Source organism: Tupaia chinensis, unplaced genomic scaffold (assembly GCF_000334495.1).
Source record: "Tupaia chinensis unplaced genomic scaffold, TupChi_1.0 Scaffold000495_1, whole genome shotgun sequence".
In the NCBI taxonomy this organism is placed as follows: Eukaryota; Metazoa; Chordata; class Mammalia; order Scandentia; family Tupaiidae; genus Tupaia; species Tupaia belangeri.
This window is the reverse complement of record NW_006160007.1, coordinates 368698-375216: the sequence shown is the minus strand read 5'-3', so window position 1 is coordinate 375216 and position 6519 is coordinate 368698.

Below are 6519 nucleotides of genomic sequence, written 5' to 3'. Positions count from 1 at the left end.
TGGCTTGAGCTGGAGTGAGGGTTCTTGTTAAATTTCCCTGAAAAGAGCCAATTGGCTAATGGACTCCCAAATCCTTTCTCCACTGTGAATATCAGTTACAAATGCCTCAAGAAGCCTCATGGTTTTACCATCTTCTCCTAACACAAACATCCACCAGAATCACACGGGGACTTGCACAGACACAGTGAGTCTGCAGGTCTTTGTCTCTCCTGTGGCAAAGAGCCATGGCCCTCTGGAGCAGTGGCACCCTCTCTTCCCCAAGGTTGGGTCAGCACATAGCTCAGGCCATGGGGCTGCCGATATGAGACATGCCCACTCTCAGTTCCAAATGGCAAGGAGGTGGCAATCATTAAAAAGAGATCATTGCTAATAGCATATTTTGAAAATTCAGCCAACAGCCTGGTTTCCTTTTTTAGCTCTCATGAAAGAGTAATGTAAACCGGCCCTACAGCTCTGGAACTACTTTAAAATAATGCCAGACACTCCCCAATCACAGTCCAAGAAAAAGGATAAGTGTGGATTTCAGAAAACTCTCCCCTCATGCACATTTCTCCTTCTTTAGGTATTTTGATCAGTGTTTATGAGTATTTAGTGATTATTTTTACCACATCCCAGAAACCAGTGAGCAAGATGGTTACAGTAGTTATCTTCAAAGAGCTTACAGTTCAGTGGGATGAGCAGAAGAAAACCTACTGAAAAAGAGTCTTTAAATGGGCCAGCAAGTGGCATGGAGGTTACGGCGACTGAATCCCACATGGCCGATGACCCAGTTGGAGTCCAGATCTGGCAGCCTGAAAAACACAAGAAGCGTGTGCATGTGTGCCAAAATCCTGAGACGAGAATGGAGGAGAAAGGATTGCAGTGTAGCTTCCTCCCCCTCCCCCCACCCCGGGAGTGATAGTTTCTCTCTCTCTCTCTCTCTTTTTCTTTCTCTCTGTGTGTGTGTATCTCCTGAAAGTGCACAAGCCCTGTAGCAAAACTAAAAAAAAAGAAAAGAGAAAAAAAAGAGGGAGGGACCCAAAGGGCTGTGGAAGCACCTGATGGAGAGTCATCTGATCCAAACTTGAGGTGTGTGGACGACTTGCTAGAGGAAGTACAGCCTAAACTGAGTCTCCAAAGGGGTCAAGAAGAGAAAGCTAGAGAAGAAAAAACATCCCAGGCTCATAAAACTCTTATGCACAAACCTGAATATGAAAGAGGGCAAAACACATTGGAAAAATTGGAATGTAGAAAAAGAAAAGAAGGAACTTCTCCTGTAGGTTATATTAAGACATGTTAAAGGACCTGGGGTGGGGATGTGTGTATTTTGGCAGGGACTATGTGGAGAAGTGAACTTACTAGATTTACATTTCAAATAAAGCACCATGCACATTGAGTTGGAGGATTCAGAGCAGAATACAGTGATGCCGGTACCCAAATCTAGATGGGAAGAAGGCAGCCTGAACAAAGCTAGCAACAGCGGTGTTGAGCAGACAGAGTTCAAGGTGTTCACTTCCACTGCCAGATATTAAAACCATTCTAGTTGCAAAAACATCTCCCTGTGGAGGCTGGTCCCAAGCTGTTGACAAGGCTGCTGAGATCTAGAACACATGTATGAGGAAGTCTTCAAAAAGCTCACAGAAAATGCTTATTGTGAAAATCTGCATGAATTTGAAATTTTTTGCACTAGAATAAACTTGTATTTTAATTCCATTTTCCATGGATGATTTGAAGTTTCCTCATACCACTAGAGATACATTCTTTTGTAGACGGCAAAGTATAAATATCAGTTGATGGGTCTATTTTGGGACCCCAAATAGAAACGAGTGTCATGTTAAGGTGACTGGAATTTGGGAGATACTACAGGCATGGAGTTCTTTATCTTTATGGTAATATCATACATTTTTGAATACTATACCTTTAAAATAAATCTTGAAGTTAGGTATAATTAGCTCTCCAAGTTTGTTGTAGCTTTTTGAAGTTATTGATCATTCTAGAGCCTTTGTGTTTCCTATGGATTTTAGAATGAGGTTGTTAATTAAAAAAAACAAACAAAACACAAAACAAAACAAAACACCAGGAGTTAAGTGCAATTCCATGATGGCAAATAAGATTTTCCAGGCATGCAAAGATTAAGAAAATGGCCTTTCATGTATTATCCAGAGGAAGTTATTTGAGGATTGACACCAGCAAAAATAGAGATCAAAGAGAGGAAATCGCAGAATGCAGGAAATAGTTGTAGACTCCAGTGGTGTCCACAGAGCCTAGAAAGCATCTGGTCTAAATTGTACAAAGAGGTCAGAGGGGCGAGTGGATGTACCCAGAAAGAAAGTGAATTCAGTGCTGTAGAGGACATAAAGGAAAGGCTGAAATATTTTGAAGCTCTAGTAGGAGTCCATTACATTTCTGAAAATAGTGGAAAAATAAAGGCACTTAGAGATTCTTGGCAAGGCAAGGGGGAAACTAGGCAGGAAATATGTGGTCAGAATATATAACAAAACTTTAAAATGTCATTTTTTAAAAAGTAATTGTTAGAGTATATGAAATACATTTATTTAACCTTGATTCAAAGCAATGTTCCACTTTGTGTGGTGCAGAGATCATCATACTGAAGAAGTAAAGGGAGAAGTGAGATGCTTGCACCAGGCTGGACTAAGCAGTGAAGGACAACTAACATCTATGAGTCTTTACGGCGTGTCATGTAAAGACCATGCGAATGCTTGCAGCAACCCCAAGACATGGTTATGACTTTCTTCTGAGGCAAAAAGAAATTAAGAGTCTTGCCCAAGACCAAGATCACAAAGCTAGTAAGTAGTGAGGCAAGATTCCTGAATATTGTTATAGTCTGCCTCTGTAAATATATATATGTATACACACACACACACACACGCACGCACACACACATATTATACATATACATCACATAAATATTAGATGTTTGACAAGGGATTTGAGAAGGGACTGTGACAGGGTCATCGCCCCTGGGGGGATGATTCCTCACTTTCCTTCTCACTGTCTCTGTCATCTCTTTCTCTCTCTCTCTCTGTCTGGTAAGCGCATGTACCTTAAGGCAAACATCTCTAAGAAAATGATATCTAAATTTGATAAATCAGACAAAAGTCTAAGCATATTTTTCTTAAGTTTATACCATGAGTGAGCAAATATGGCAGGCAGAGACAGTATCCTCAACAGGTATTTTTAAAGAGATTTTTACCAGAGGGTGAATGCACTTGGTGTGGAGACAGAGAGACAGAAAGCAAGAAATCACCCCTCCCCTCCCGGGGGGGGCATGGCCACACTGCAATCTCTTTTGCTCCATTCTCCTCTAAAATTTTGGGCACCCTGCACATGCACCCAGTCTGTTTAAAGCCACCATTTCTGGGACATGAACTGTGGTTGACCAAGAGAGAGTCTAGTACCTTAATCACCATGCAACTTGCTGGCCCTTCTCAACAGGATCTTGATGCCATGATTCATCCCCAGCTCCAGCTCGGATCACAAGTACACATGTGGTTGGAATACTCAGGGAGGTCTATGAACGCAAATCAATTACCTTCCCATGTAGGTCTGCGGCCAGAGAATTGTGCTTAACAGTTGTCCCATTGACCACATATTTTAAGTTATAAAAGCAATCAATGAGAAAACTTTAATAATAATATAACTGCGAGACATAGGAAATAGGGAAGATGAGGTTTGTGTAAGGCGCTATTAATAAATCTTCTGTTCTCATAACAGAAAAGTAATGATTAGTGTCTAAAAATGGATGTCAAGTAGTTACTATGTAAGCATACTGTGTAACTCCGTGGTTCTTAACTCTCATGATGTACCTGAATTACTTATTTAGGTAATACCACTGCTGGTGCCAGCGGGTAGCATGAAGGTTAAGGCAGTGGCTCCCATATGGCTGATTATGCGGTTCAAGTCCTGGACCCAGCAGCTTGAAAATCATGACAGGTCTGTGTGCGAGCATGCCCAAAATCCCAAGAGGAAAATGGAGAAGGGTTGTGGTGTGGCTATCCCCCTAGGGGGATGATGTCTCACTTTTTCTCTCTCTCTGCCTCTCTTGCCTTGGCTAGTGCATGTGCTCTATAGCAAAAACTTAAAAAAAAAAAAAAAGTCACTGCTTGAATCCCACCCCTCTGGGATCCAGATCAATTAATATCAGAGAAGGTGCAGTTAATAAGGGAAATTTTAGAAACTTTGAGGTGGTTGTTAATGTAAAGCCAGAAATGAGAACCTCCTCTAGCTGAAAGATACAAATATCCACCAGAAATACCAAAAACAAGGACCAGCAGATGGTGTAATGGTTATGTCCGGGACTCCCACATAGTCATAGTCAACTACAGTTTGAGTCCTAGACCCGGCAGCTTGAAACTAACGCTGGGCATGTAGTTGTGCATGCCTAAAATCCAGACAAGAGAATGGAGGAGAAGAGATCGTGGCATGGCCATCACCCCAGGGAGCGACTTCTTGCTTTCTGTCTCTCTGTCTCTGTCTCTCTGGCAAGCACATGTGCCATATAGCAAACATCTCTCAAGAAAAAAAGAAAGAAAGAAGAAAGAAATACCAAGTACAGAAACTGTTAGAAGTGGTCATGACTAGGGAGTAGGGTGTGGGCTGAAAAGATTGAAGGGGGAGACTGTTTGCTTTTCAGTATAAAACTATTTGTATAATTTGATTTTTTAATCATACAAGGGGTCTTCAAAAAGTTTATGGAAAACAGGTGTTATGGGAAAACTAACCATGGATTTCCATTTCTTTTGCACCAAAGTAAACTCACACTTTAATTTCATTATTCTATGAACCTTTTGAAGTCCTCTTATATGCATAACACAATTTTATAAGTATCAGATAAATACATACATATAATTTTGTAAAATAATATTTGGATTTAGATAATAGATTACAAAAGAACCAGTACAAACAATTCCACCCCAATCCTCAAAATTGTATTTCCTGAAACCACACATCAAATTGTTACCAGTAGAAATGTCTGGGTTGTACTATTAAGGTTGATGTTTTTGTATGTCTTTCATATTTTCTGAATTGCTCAAAAAGGGTTGGTTCACAGCCTGTGGTAGAATTCAATGTTTTTATATTCTTAGAGTAGAAACAAGCATTTGTACATATTTTAGAGAACTTACAATAGACCCAGAAGGGTACATACTTCTCCGCTTGAGAAATAATTTCTAATGATACTGAACTACTGTGAAATCTAAGTCTAGATCCCAAATGCTAAGAAAAAAAAATAATAAATCACAAGTATACTCACTTCTAAATCAAGCTGCAGGGCTACCTAAAGAATGCAAATTGGGTTCTGCCAATATTAACTCACCCTTACTTTGAGAATGTGAACAAGGTGATAATGAAGAAAGCAGTAGAGAAAACCGCACTGGAGACATTCATGGAAGAGTTATGATAGGCCTCCCTCCTCTTTGATCTTCCCCAAGTTGCTGAGAAGGAGGTCTCATTCCTGCACCTGAAGGCGAGTAAAAGCACATGAAGACCTGGACCTGTTCTCTGACATTGGAGACAGAGTCAAGTACATGACACAGGCCTGAGGAAATGGACATGTCAGAAGAGACGAGAGATGAATCACTGGGAATGGGTTGCATTTTGCCTGGTAGCAGAGGGGGAAAAAAAACCCTCAGGTTTTAATCTGGATTATCTTTGGATTTGATGGGAAAGAGCCACTCCAGAGCTGTTTATCCAAGGGTTCTCATCCAAGAGGGTGTCTGGAGTGGAGAAGGCATTCCAACAAAGATTTGGACTACACAAACCCAGGCTTAACTCCCTGAGTCATAGAAGCCACAGTGAAAGAGCCCAGTAGAGGACGCATGGAGGACCCACAAATAATGCCACATCAGAAGAATCAGTCTGTGAAGCTGGCCACAGACAAACCGTTCTGACCCGTGGTAACTATACCATCACAGCTAGTCCTCGTCTGCCCTTCTCCCTCTCCTCCCCCTGGAAAGATGCAGCTAAAGGACGGGGTAGGAGCCTGTGGAGCAAGGACACAGTGAGGAAGCTGACTATCATCTTTCCCTCTGCTTGGGGCATTCTGGCCTAAAGCCTAGTCTTCGTTCATTTTGTGCCAATATAACAGAATACCACAAAACTGGGTTATTTATAAGAAACAGCAATGTACAATTCGCACAGTTCTTGAGGCGGGGAAGTCTAAGATCAAGGCCCCAGTATCTGGCAAGGATTACTCTTTGGTTCCAAGATGGTGCCGTAGGCATTGCATCTTCTGGAGAGATGTGTCTTCCCACAGCAGAAGTTGGAAGGATAGAAAAGACATGGGCTCACTCCACCAAGTCCTTATAAATGCATTCATTCATTCATGAGGTTTGGCCCTAATGGCTTCACTTCCCCAAAGGCCCTTCTAACCAACACTGTTGCATGGGGATTGGTTTTTCCAACACATGAATTCTGGGGGACCAAACCACACCACAGGCCAAGCTACAGGAGGAGAAAAGCTTTACAGCTGACTGGGATTTGGAATTCTGAAAAATTACTCTGGACTGGAATTAGGAGTTT